General features: G+C 32.3%; 1 protein-coding gene across 3 annotated transcripts in view; it reads right to left on the bottom strand.

Moving 5' to 3' along the window:
• The window catches only part of LOC114336207 (protein Wnt-5b-like), a 642,835-nt gene that overhangs the window by 382,684 nt on the left and 246,065 nt on the right, over positions 1-14,086 (bottom strand). The window lies entirely within an intron of this gene.

The raw sequence follows: 14,086 nt of genomic DNA, 5'->3' as shown, positions 1-14,086 counted from the left end.
TTACTTTGAGGCGACGCGACGTAATATAATATAATAATAAGGTTTGTTTGTGTAAAATTTTCTGAATATTTTAATGGTCAAGTCAGTTTTTTGTAAAATTTATATTTTATTTAAAAAAAAAATACATATAAAAAGTTCTATCTTGTTTGAGTTTTTCCATAAGTAAAAACTCCATTGACTCCACTAAAATAAGTATTTTCGATTTGTTAGACTTATTCTTAAAAAACTTCCATAGTGTCACACCACTGAGTTTTACCGCAAAACCTAATCTGCGAAGAACGATTCAACTCTTCATGCATGTGTGTTGATTACCTTTTAGCTACTAGCAAGAGCAAATCAACGGATAAAGTGCTCACTAGATAATGAAAAACGAACGGCAACAAAAACAAGTATGAAGAAAGATTGTGCATTATTTAGCAAAAAATTTATGAGTTTGCTGGTACCGACAATATTCATGGAATATAAAACTAGGCTCTAAAATAGCGTTCTAGAATATTAAAATATCTATTCTTATGTAATGGGTCTAGTGAATGTAAATTATTATTGTTTGCATATTTCTAGTTCACTATTAATAAACTGCAAAAGAAGAAGAGTTTACTTTTTAATTGTGGGTCACGCCATATGAGATTTTTAATAGAAATAATGAAATGAAATAGCAAATGCAGGTTATTATACTTTCCTAATGTATAATCTAAATCTAGGAAGACGAATAGGGATAAATGTTTCTTGGGAAGGCATACAACACCGTGCCAAGGAAAGAAATGTACAAAACAATGACTAAAATAGGGATACCACCTAACCCAACACAAGCAATCAAGAACATGTATGATGAAGTGAAATACAGTGAAAATACAGTGTAATAGAGTGAAAATGAAGTAAATACAAGGTGAGTCATGAGCAACTGTACATACTCCTACCTCGTATAGAGGCCCCTATGGGGAATAACAAATGACCATTAAAAAGTGTCTGATCCCCTTCTTTAATAATATACAGGGCGAGTTTCGCATTTTGACAGAAATTTATATTCGTCATAATTTTTGAACGGTCACATCGATGTGTCTCTTATTTTGGTCAATCGTTACACTATTACCACCTAATCAACTGATTTATTCAAACTAGAAAAAAATCAGATCCGGCTTTAAAAAATTAGTTCGTTTGGGTCTTAGAAAAAATTTCACCCTGTATACGCTTTTTGAAAACTCTAATATGAATTTTACAAATTAGACAAATAGGCAATTAAAATGGCATATTTATTTTTTCCCCACACGATTACTTAATTTTTTATTAAAAAATCAGATTTGTCAAAATCGCAATTTTACCATAAAAATAAAAAAAATTAAACAACGTTTTTCTTAAAATTAAAAGTTTCACCATTTTTTTTTTTTTTTTTTTCTATAACACGTATAGATCTAAAACTCCTCATAGCACTTCTATTTGGACTCTATAATTTAACATAAACGTAATCAAATAGATAAATTTTCAATTTTTTCTCTTAATTTTTGCGATTTAACTTTGCAATTCACGAATCTGCACCTTTTATTTTTAAAAATTCATAACTTTTACGAGAAGAAGACTGAAAGTCTACAACAATTTTCATAGTCTTCACAATGGTAAGATGTGCTGTAAAAATTTCAGAAAAAAAATTTTTAAATGGAACGTTGTAGCGAGTTAAACCGTGATTTCATCTTTTTTTTTTTCATTTTTAGGTTAAAATTCTGATTTTGACAAATTTGGTCTTTTAATAAAAAATTAAGTAATCGTGTGGGGAAAAAATAAAAAAGCCGTTTTAATTACCTATTTGTCTAATTTGTTAAATTCATATTAGAGTTTTCAAAAAGAGTATACAGGGTGAAATTCTTTCTAAGACCAAAACGAAATAATTTTTTAAATCCGGGCCTGATTTTTTTCTAGTTTGAATAAATCAGTTGATTGGGTGGTAACATAAATTAAATATTTGTTTAAAAAATATTAATTTTTGTAATAAAAGTTAATTTTTTTTAAATCTATGGTTCACTTTACCAAATTTTTAATTTATAGTCAAATTTGATTTTTTTATAAAAAATTAAGTAATCGTGTGGGGAAAAAAATAAATATGCCATTATAATTGCCTATTTGTCTAATTTGTAAAATTCATATTAGAGTTTTCAAAAAGCGTATACAGTGTGAAATTTTTTCTAATGCCCAAACGAACTAATTTTTTAAAGCCAGACCTGATTTTTTTCTAGTTTGAATAAATCAGTTGATTAGGTGGTAATAGTGTAACGATTGACCAAAATAAGAGACACATCGATCTGACCGTTCAAAAATTATGACGAATATAAATTTCTGTCAAAATGCGAAACTCGCCCTGTATATTATTAAACAAGGGGATCAGACACTTTTTAATGGTCATTTGTTATTCCCCATAGGAGCCTCTATACGAGGTAAAAGTATGTACAGTTCCTCATGACTCACCCTGTATAAAAATCGGAAACAAGGTACTTGCTAACTTCAAAACAACATAAGGATTACTACAGGAATGCCCAACGTCACTAACTATTTTTAAAATATTTTTAGAACACGCGCTAACAACTTGGAAGACAAAATGAAGGGGTATAAGAATACCGGTAAGGGACGATTATCTATACACATTGTGTTTCGCAGACGATCAGGTGGTGATGGCTCAAGATGAAGAGGATATCAGTTACATGCTAAGAAAACTAAAAGAGGAATACAAAAAGGTGGGCCTGGAAATAAATATGAAAAAACGGAATACTTAGCAATATCGGAAGAAGACGTCAAAAACTTAGAAATAGAAGAATCAGTAGAAATAAGAGGAACGAAGAATTTTAAATATTTGGGCTTTATAATGTCGAAAAGCTATTTTCTAAATCATTTTAACTAAGATTTAAACGATATCTTCGCCTGAATATTTGCTAAACCTTCTCATGGTGTTGTCTTTGACAAGTTGTAAAACAGTAATTGTCATTAATGTCGCTGAATGATCACTTTTGCATAGCAATGAAGGGCATCTGACGTAATACTTGACGACGGGAAATTATCGAAAAAAATTCCCACTGTAATTATTATTCTTGTAGCTTGTTATTGGTCAGAATCTCTATGAATTAAATAACCACTTGCAATTACATAAGAGCTCTAAAATTACCGATTTGTATCTCGAGTGACACTTTAGACAGTTTTAATTAATGTCACATTGTCACGAGGGTAATACAAAGAGGTAATTTTAAGAGCTCGTGTGTACCTAATTCGGTAAGATTATTTCCTGAATGAAACTGTATTTTTAAATCATTTTAACTAATATTTTATTGATATATTTGCCTGAAAATTTGCTAACCCTGCTCATGGTGTTGTCTTTCACAAGTTGTAAACTATTAATTGTCATTGATATCACTGAATGTTTATTTTTACGTAGGTACGAAGGACATTTGTTGCGCTACTTGACGACGGGAAATTATCAAAATCTGAAAATTTTTATTTTTATAGGTTCCTATTGATCAAAATTTCTATGAACGAAATAGTCGCTGAAATTTTTATTTTTGTAGATTTCTATTGGTCATAATCTCTATATGAAATAATCGATATACACATATTAACTGGCCCAGGTGAGTCAATTCGACTGTTTCAGAAACGTAACCCTTATCAAATCGGGAAGGGATATTAGGATACTTACGTCATTTTTGACCGAAAAGTTCACCACAAAAGTTAGGTGAAAGCGAGAAAAAACATAGTATAGATGGCAAAAAAAGAAATATATTTAAGTAAATAATTAAATAAATATAGTTTTATATATTTATGTATGCATTATGAATTACTTGTGCGTTCTAAAGCAGGGGTGGGCAAAGAGCGGCGCGCGGGCCGCATGCTGCCCTTTAGACATCTTTTTGCGGCCCGCGAAAAAGTGAATTATTTTCATTCATTTAAAGATTTTTTTAATTATTATTGCTAATATTAATAATTAAATACAGATAATACAGCTATTAACACTTTCGCAGTGGGAGATTTTTGCGCAAATTTTCAAAATAACGCGGGCAATTATTTGGGTTTCCTGCACAGTTTTGTCGGCTCTCTCAATGAAATCCATGAAATTTCAACAAATTGAAACGATATTTTTGAAGTAGTCAGAAACTATTTGGAAATTTTTAAACTAACTCGTAACCACCTAGTGAGTGTAACACCTGATGGAGCACCAAAAAGAGGAGCAAATATTGTAAAATTAAAGATTACGTTTATGAAGTATCTCCAGAACATGATTTATTATTTTGTCACTGCATAATCCATCAGCAGGTATTGTACAAAAATGTATTGCAAGTAGACATGTCATTTCAATTATAGCTATTTTTTGGATTTATTCGTTCAAGAGGAATAAATCATCGTGCATTCATAGCATTTTTGGAAGAGTTATAGAAACAGAACATACTGATGTGTTCTACCACAATCTTTGATGGTTAAGTTTAGAAAAGGTTCTTAAAATATGCTGTGAATTAATGGAGGAAATTGCTTTATTTTTAGAAATGAAAAACTGCGACAAATTTGATAAATTTAAAAGTTTTGAACGCAAAATGAAACTTTTAAAATGAAACTTAAACTATTCATTGATCATACAAAAAAGCAAGAATAATGTACCATAAAATAAGTTTAAAATTTATGAAGAAAAACTTTGTAATTTTCTGACGGAATTTGAAAATTGTTTCAAAGATTTTGAAGACAAATTTTTCATTGCCACTTCTAAGAAATCATTTTTCAGTTCAAATTGATTCGGTACCAGTCTACATTCAACCAGAAAATAAACCACAATTTAAGTTTGAAATTAAATTTATTTGATGTTTCGATTTCCACTTCGGAAATCGTTATAAAAATAAAAACATACAAAACGGTTCAAAAACATATTTAGGTGTTCATCACTTTACGATTTGACAGACAAAAACGAAATTGAAAATAAAAGTTGTCAAAACTTTAAACGCGTTTTTCTCAAAACTGCTTTTTTCAAAGGCGGTGGACATTGCAACTCAAAAGCTACTTGATGCACCTGAAATTTTTTATAGATTTTTTAGACATTTCGTGAGGCAATGCTGTCGAGATATTTGTTCTTTAACAATAATAAATAAGTTTGTTTTGCACCCCTTTTTTACAAAAAATTTCTTATTTTGACTTCTGAGTGATATCAAAAACTCAAAAATCATTAAAATTAAAAAAACTTTACTAAGACAGCTTTACCTCGATAAACTTATAAGCTAATAAAATATTTTTGAATTGTTTGTTGATGTCTACTGCAAAATCCTTTTTTTTGGAAGTATCTGTAAAAATTTGTTACCGATAACTTATTTTTCAATATTTGGTCTTGAATTTTTTTTGAATATTCCTTGAATTGTACCGAATATGTTTATTTAATTTAAAAATAAAAAAGAATCTAGCATAGTTTCAAACAAAATTCACAATTCACAAAAATGTGCTTGAAATGTTGATTTCAAACCATATCCTCCTCCCCCCCCCCTTAAACAAAATTACTAAAGAGTTAAAAATTCGAACAAATAATTATTTCATCTAAAATGGGTGGAGAAGGTAGTCAAACCAATGGGCGCCGTAAATTATCGCCCGTGTGGCCAAAGCGTAATAAGGTAACAAATATTGCGGCCCTCAGTAATAGACCAAAAACATTTTGTGGCCCTTACTAAAAAAAGTTTGCCCACCCCTGTTCTAAACTCATATTCAAAATAATAGTACTTTAAAGCTGATGATATTTGTGTCAAGCAAAATTAATTTATGTTAGCATGTGTTAATTTACTTTTAAACTGTACTCAATAATTTGATAATCTCTTTTTGTATTAAAGTCATCCAACCTTAAATAGAAATGGTTCTTTTTGATTTACCCACGCTATTTTTTTTTCTGTTTAGGTGCAAGTCGGATGTGGGACGCACTGACCTACTTTTAGTTAACAACTTACGACTGAAGAATAGTAACACCTAACTTAACACTTATATTTTGTACATTTTATGAGATTAAAAGCTATTACATATTTATGTTTTGAGCTAATAGTTCAGTCATTTGGTAAAAAAGGGGGGATACCTGGAAAGTTTTCTGGAAGTTTTGAAAATTAGTAGTTTTATGAATTTGGATATGCTCTTTTTGAATTTCAACTTTGCTACCTCGTATCTCCGCCGCACGCGCCGCCATATTGAAAAAATGGCGTATAATAACAGATTTTTGGGAATATTTCCTTTCCGATGAATTTTATGCAAAAAATAGTTATTTTCCTAACAAGTGCAGAAAGTCATACTTTTCCGCACGCAACTGCAGTATGCCGAACAACGCGAAGCGGGAGTTCGGCAAGCAGTCGAGTGCGGAAAAGAGACTTTCTGCAAGCGTTAGGAACAATATTTTTTCTACGAGTCTTTAAAAAATGATCAAATCTTAATCAATTAATTGAATTAATATGAAAATACATACTCAAATCAATTCTTTGACAAGGTTGTTAAAACCAAAGTTTCAGCATAATTGGTTAGCATGACGACGATCTTGGTTTCCATGACGACGATTTAAAACCACTATTATTGTCTACTGATTTGACTTTCGAATATGATGTCAAAATTATTTTATTTTATCGAATTCTCGCGTTAATTTTATTAAAACACGAACACAATAAGATATATTTGAAATAAATTAGTAAAGAATATCTAAATATTAGTTTATTGCATGTATTATAATTACTTTACGGCCATATTAACATATCTAAATTAACACACGTGCGGAAAAGTAGAACGCGTGCGGAAAAGTAAAACGCGTGCGGAAAATTAACACGCGTGCCGAAAATTAACACGCGTGCGGAACAGTAAAACTTTCTAAACTAAAATGCGTGCACGAATGTAGACATTTTTGCACGCTTGTAGAAAAAATTATGTACAGAATTACACTAGAAAAAATCCCTTCAATTTATGTATTTATAATTTTTTCTGTAAAGTCAATAGTATTAGCGTACCAGGCAGCGTGACAAAGTATTATTCATCTATAATCTATACCACCGCGTGTATTTTTATAATACACGTGGTGGTGTATTATAAAAATAAATCCAATGCCATGATCGATTTCGACGGGTCTCCTAAAGATGTAGCAAACCGTAGTACCAAATACGCGGAGCGTAAATGTTTCACCAGCATTCGATACCGAAGTAGTGGTCGGCGAAGATAAAGATCTTCAGATTCTTTTCACAGCTCTATGTACGCGATCAAACGTGTACTTTCTCAAACCAGGAAAAGGAAAAATTCCCCAACAAATATATTTCACTGAAAGTATTATAGATAAAACAGCTGCAGATTATATTTTATTTTTGCATGCCTTCAGTGGCTATGATGCAACATGTGCACTCTCTAACGAAGGAAAAATTAAATCCCTGAATGTACTCCAAAAACACCCTGATTTGAACAAGAGTATTGAGGTATTTAAAAATGTAAGCGTTGATCCAGAGACCATTGCTAAAGCAGGATAACGTTTCTCCTTCAATAATACGGTTACAGTGATGTGAAAAGTAAGAAAAGCATGTCTTTAAACAAAATATAGATTATGTATGCTTCACAAAAGCAGTATATAAAAGTAAATTTAATATTGCGTAGCTACCACCAACAGAAGCAGTAGCACAGCATTCTTTTCGAACCAGGTTCAGTAGTGGTACGAGAATGAAAACAATGGATGGAAAACAATGGGAATGGCAAAGAAACAAATATGGACTAATTCCTGTTACAATGCTCCAACCCTCCGCTCCAGAATCGTTATTGAAACTTATTTCTTGTAAGCGTAAAAAAGGATGTCTGAAAGCCTGTGCAGGCAACAAAACTGGATTAAAATGCTCCGTTATATCCACCAATTGTAGCGGTAATTGTAATAATTCGCAAACTCCATCATCCTCCTCCTCAGTCGTTTTCTCATTGCTGAGTGTCGTGATTCCCTATAATACGAGCAACTACCTCTTTCCATCGGCTTCTGTCCTGAGCTTCCCTCATGGATTCAGAGAATGTTTTTCCACTGGCGTTCTGTACTTGATCCGTCCATCGAGTAGGTGAGCGACCTCTACTTCTGCGCCCTTCAACGTTTCCCGAAATTATAAGTCTCTCAAGATTATCATCACTTCTTCTTGCAATATGGCCGAAAAATTTTAAAACGGTGGAGAGGCAAATAGAGGAAAGTCGAGTCTGAATATTAAGCTCTTGGAGGATTGAGTGATTTGTTCTGTGTTCCGTCAATGAGATCCGAAGCATTCTTCTCCAGCACCACATTTCAAAGGCGTCAATCCTTTTTCTGTCGTCCGATTTCATTGTCCATGTTTCGGATCCGTAATTAAATATGGGAAAAATTAAGACACGTACTACAGCGGTCTTTCCAGATTTTCGATAATCGACTCATAGCGTTTTTGGCCATGGCTATTCTCCTACGTATTTCTCTTTTACAAGATCCTGTATTACTGATGTAGGATCCTAGATAATTGAACTCGTTAACCACTTCAAACTGGTCTAAGGCTCCTGTTGTCTGAAGTGAATTGGAATAATCTACTATCATAATTTTTGTATATTGATCTTGAAACCACATCTATTGCTCTCGGCTTTCACTAGATGCAGCAGGCTGGACATTTCTTCTTCGGATGCAGTTATTAACGTTGTATCATCTGCATATCTGAGATTTGAGATCTTCTTTCCTGCGATAGAAATACCGCCATTCCATTTGTCGAGTGATTTTCTCATTATATATTCCCCATAGAAATTAAAAAGACTTGGAGATAGAATACATCTTTGTCGGACTCCTCTACCTATTTAAAAAGGATCGGACTTATCGTTTTCAATTCTTATTCTGGTTTCACTGTTCTCATATAGGCTTTTCACCAGAGCTGACAGATGATCAGAAACCCCATCTCATGTAGAACTTTCCACAAAACTGTCCAGTATACACAGTCAAATACCTTCTGATAATCCAGAAAGCAGATGATCGTCGGACCATCGGAATTTTGAATTCTCGTGCTTTCTCAATGAGTTGTCGCATATTAAGAATTTGCTCCCTTGTGCCTTTAACCTTCACGAAGCCTGCCTGTTCTTGTGGTATTTGTCTATCCAGGTATGTCTGCATGCGACACTTGATGATTCTCAACAGAATTTTACTTGGGTGTGAAATTAGTGAAATGGTTCGGTAGTTACTACATTTTGTGGTTACGCCTTTCTTATGAATGGAAGTAAATAGTGCGGTACACCACCGGGCTATTTGCCGATTCTCCTTACATGATTGCTCAGTCTCCGCATTAATTGGAGACCATGTTCCCATGTTCTGTAATTTATTTCTTTTAAGGTGTTTTATGGCTTCTCCATCATATCAGTATGATGAAGAGGAGGAAACGGTGACTATTTTTGAAAAAACTTTTGGATGAAATCGTAAACGAAGAGGCATGTGATGAGTCTGCTAGTCACATCGCAGATGATGCGGACGAAATTTCGGTCTGCGATGTCTTGATCGATGCTTAGGACCAAGTCGTAAAGGGGCATTTAGACGGGCTAGTTTTTAAAGCAATATGTTGCCGGCAATATATATTCGGTATGTTGCTGGCAACATTGCAGCATCTAATGAAAATATCGCTGTAGGACCGAGCCATGTGGCCGAAATATTGCTGGTATTTGAACACTATTGCAGTTAGTGGCTGATGCGTTGCCGATAAGTTCCGATTGCTGTGGAAAATCTTGCATGATGCTAGGCTATTCTGTAGAAATTTAATTTGGTTTTGTCAAAACTTACAAAGAAAAAATGAATACGTGGTCAAATGAAAACACAATAAGTTTTATTAATGCAGTACATTTACGTCCAGAGTTGTGGGATGTAGAAAATACATCATACAAAGACAGAAATGCAAAAAAAGATAGTTGGACGGCCATTGCACAAGAATTCAATATAACACCGGACGAAGCTTATAAAAAATTCAGAAGTTTAAGGACATATGCGAAAAATAAACACAAAAAGGTAATTCAAAAGAAAAGTGGAAGTCAATGTGGCAAAATTGTACATTGGTTTGCATATGAAGCAATTCAATTTATTTTATCTCGGGATATACCAGAAACGGGTATTGATAGTGTAAACATTCGGCTCGTCAATACTTCAAGGGTATTTTTCGTCTAAAACGGATATATAATGCAACAATCAGGGCTGTAAATATTGCAGTAAATATTTTTTATTATTGTTGGCAGGCCATACGTGAATATTTCTGTTTTTACAAATATCGCTGAGCAATATTCCCACAAAATATTGCCGAAAATATGCAATTTTAGTGGCCCCTCTAAATGACCCTTTACACCTGGTCCATCAGGAACAGCAAAGCGAAGGAGATTGCGCTAAATTTCTAAATAAATGCATAACATTTGGATTATTCCCACAGGGGAAACCACAATAAAAAAGGCGCCTTTACTCTACCTCCAGTTGTTGTGGAAATTATTTTTTTAAACGTCTATTGAAATGTACCTACTTTGCGGCGCTCGTGCGCAAAAAACGATTGATTTTGTGTAACGAATTATACATACATAAATTGTAGTAAGGAAATTTTGTCTAGTTTTGTCTAGTAAATTCAAAAAGAGCATACCGAAATCCATAAAATTACCAATTTTCAAAACACCCGAAAAACTTTTCAGGTAAAACTACCAAATGATTGGACTATAATATAGGGTAGTAAAAGTCAGTATAGTTCCCAATATATGTTTTACTTTTAACTTGAAATGTGATAAAGTGATAAGCTTTTTTATAAATTAAAAGAGCCAAACACATCAAGAAACAATAAAATCGACAAAATGAAAGAATACAGGGTGTTTCAATAGTCCAAAATCTAATGGGATCTAAAGCTCTTTAAAGATGGTGTCTTGTAATTAATTTTTATTTAATACATTCAGCATGCTTCTATTTAAAAAAAAAACGAAAACTGGTACGCCTATTTATCTTCCAGAGAAAAGTCATTTCCATAAATTGCAAATTTCTAGTACCGATCATAGGCTACCGTTTTGGGCAAGGCAACGGATATTCTAATCCATAAGTTTTTTTGTCTTTAACTTTCAAGCATTTTTACAATATATTATTAAATTGTGAAGTATTCTAGTACTAAAAGGTACTCTTGCTTTAGATCTGTAGAATACACCGTTTTCTAGAAAAAACACTTTGAAAATTTTTCGTTGCTTGAATTTAGAAAAAAAATTAAAAAAAAACTATTTAAAGAAACGAATACTGGTACGTTTATTTATCTTTCAAAGATGAATCGATTTCATAAATTGCGAATTATAGCACCAGTCATATGCGTCCGTTTTGGGTAGGACAAAGGTTATTTTATCGCAATATTTTTTGTGTCTTAAATTTTTTTTAAGGAATTTTGACACTAGATTATTAAATTATGAAGTACTCTAGTACTAACAATTAATCTTGCTTAAAACATTTTCAAATCTTTTATTAGAAAACGGTGTATCCTGCCGACTTAAGCAAGGTACCTTTTAGTACTAGAATACCTCACAATTTACTAATCCAGTGTCAAAAATTCAGTGTCAAAATTTAAAGCCAAAAAGTTATGCTACATACTAACCGTTATCCTGTCAAAAAGGGACGCTTATGAACCGGTACTAGAAATTTTTAATAAAAGTCGAAAACATTGTGTGAAGTAGCCCTTAAAGGGATTTTTAATAAAAATTGTACACCCTTTACAAAGGATTTTTTTCCAATTTTTTTGATTGATATTATACAGCCAACTACAGGAAAATGTTTCTTTTCCTTGTGGATTTTTATATTTAATATTGTAGCAAACAGTATTTATTAGGTATCGTGGCTGTAGGTTGCTCAAGACAGAAAACAGTGGAGGCATGTTGTCGAGTCGGCTAAAACCGACGAAGGGTTGTAACGCCACGGAGTAAGTAAGTAAGTAAGTGGCTGAATGGATCAAGCATTCCTAAACCAATAAAAAAAGCAAGAAAATTCTTACAGTTGAAGAGATAAGTGGATAAAGGTCATATGTCACATTTTTTGAGAAAATTGTTTTATTAGCTTTTTGTTCTTCTAATTAAAATTACCTATTTTTAGCAAAATACAAATAACAGGAAGGTATTAAAGCAATATATCACACAATGATTTTAGAATTGTAGTGGATAAAGGTATTATGTCCAAAATTGTGTTTGGACATCATACCTTTATCCACGTCAACTGTGTAAATATGGAGAATTTTCTACTACTTACTATTTGGATAAAGGTAATATGTACACAAAATTTTGAAATATTTGGCTTAAGGTAACTTTTTTAAATTTAATTTAAAGCGTAAAAAAGTACCTTCAGATACCTGTTTAAAAAAGTATAGCAATGCAAATTTATAAAACAAATAATTAACTTGGAACAAAAGACACTAAAATGCTCATTACTCAAAAACATTATTTTGTGACATATGACCTTTATCCACTTATGTCTTCAGTTAGTAGTTAAAAAAATAAACTGGTCGTCAAAAGTTAGGGATATAGAAAATTATGCTGATTTTCATAGTTGATTTTTTCGCGAACAGACGGATTCCGCAATTTTTTTTATGTTAGCTTTTCTTTAGTATTTACACAGTTATGCAAAGGTTTACTCAAACTTATTTTTTGTACTTATACCGGTTGGAAGAAAAAAATATGTTTTTCTTGTGTTAAGTTTAAGACACCCTGTAGGGAGAACGAGGTACAAATGTGAGTATACATCAGAATAATATTGTAGTCTTATGTTTTGTGAACATGCTGTTGTTTGAATGTCCCTGATATCTTTAGAAACAAAAAAAATAGACGGTTTTGTAATTTAACATGTGTTTTAACCGAAACAAAAGTTTGAGACACCTTGTAGGGAGAAAAAGGCACAAAGGTGAGTATACCCCGATATTAGTTGTAGTCTCATATTTTTTGAATATTTTATTTTTTAATTTCTCTGACTTTACTAACAAAGAAACTAGACGGTAGTCTTCTTTAATATGTTTTTCTATGTTTCACATGTGTGATGTGACGCATGTCGTCAGTTAAAACACATATTAATTAGTAATGTCGTTAGTCCTGTCGCCAGGGGGGGTACAACGGCCTCCTTAATTCAGATGGACTTACCCAAGTTTTTTTTATATATTTTGACCCGCAGAATACGAATTTTTTGGGTAACAGTTGATCCGGATGTCGATAAGATTGTTATAGACAAAGAACTTGAGGAATTACATAACAGCGATTTCTCGCAAAACAAAACATCTTTTTGAATTTTTTGGGTCATTTTAAGCAAAAAATATTCCTACAAGTTTTTTCGTAGAATGCATAGTTTTCGAGATAACCGCGGTTGAACTTTCAAAAAATCGAAAAATTGTAATTTTTGAACCCGAATAACTTTTGATTAAAAAATAAAGTAGCAATTCTGCTTACCGCATTTGAAAGTTTAAGTCAAATTATATCGGTTTTGATTATTTGCATTGCTAAAAATTTATTACTTTATTGTTAAACAAAGCTATAAACACCTAGTATGTGAGTGATGTTTTCTATGATTTCTCATTTAAAATCGAACGAGTAGGTAGAGTAGCTACAAGTGCGAGCGAGGCATTTTCTACGTAGCATGCGTTAAAACGCATGTATTAGGCACGGGAAACACTATGTGTTTATAGATTAGTTTAACAATAAAAAAATTAATTTTTAGCAATGAAAATAATCAAAACCGATATAACTTGATTTAAACTTTCAAATGCGGTTAGCAGAATTGCTACTTTATTTTTTAATCAAAAGTTATTCGGGTTCAAAAATTGCAATTTTTCGATTTTTTGAAAGTTCAACCGCGGTTATCTCGAAAACTATGCATTCTACGAAAAAACTTGTAGGAATATTTTTTGCTTAAAATGACCCAAAAAATACAAAAAGATTGTTTTGTTTTGCGAGAAATCGCTGTTATGTAATTCCTCAAGTTCTTTGTCTATAACAATCTTATCGACATCCGGATCAACTGTTACCCAAAAAATTCGTATTCTACGGGTCAAAATATATAAAAAAAACTTGGGTAAGTCCATCTGAATTAAGGAGGCCGTTGTAGCCCCCCTGGCGACAGGACTACGTC

Source organism: Diabrotica virgifera, chromosome 8 (assembly GCF_917563875.1).
Source record: "Diabrotica virgifera virgifera chromosome 8, PGI_DIABVI_V3a".
Classification (NCBI taxonomy): Eukaryota; Metazoa; Arthropoda; class Insecta; order Coleoptera; family Chrysomelidae; genus Diabrotica; species Diabrotica virgifera.
Note: the sequence above shows the minus strand (reverse complement) of the source record. Positions and strands in the feature narration are given on the sequence as shown.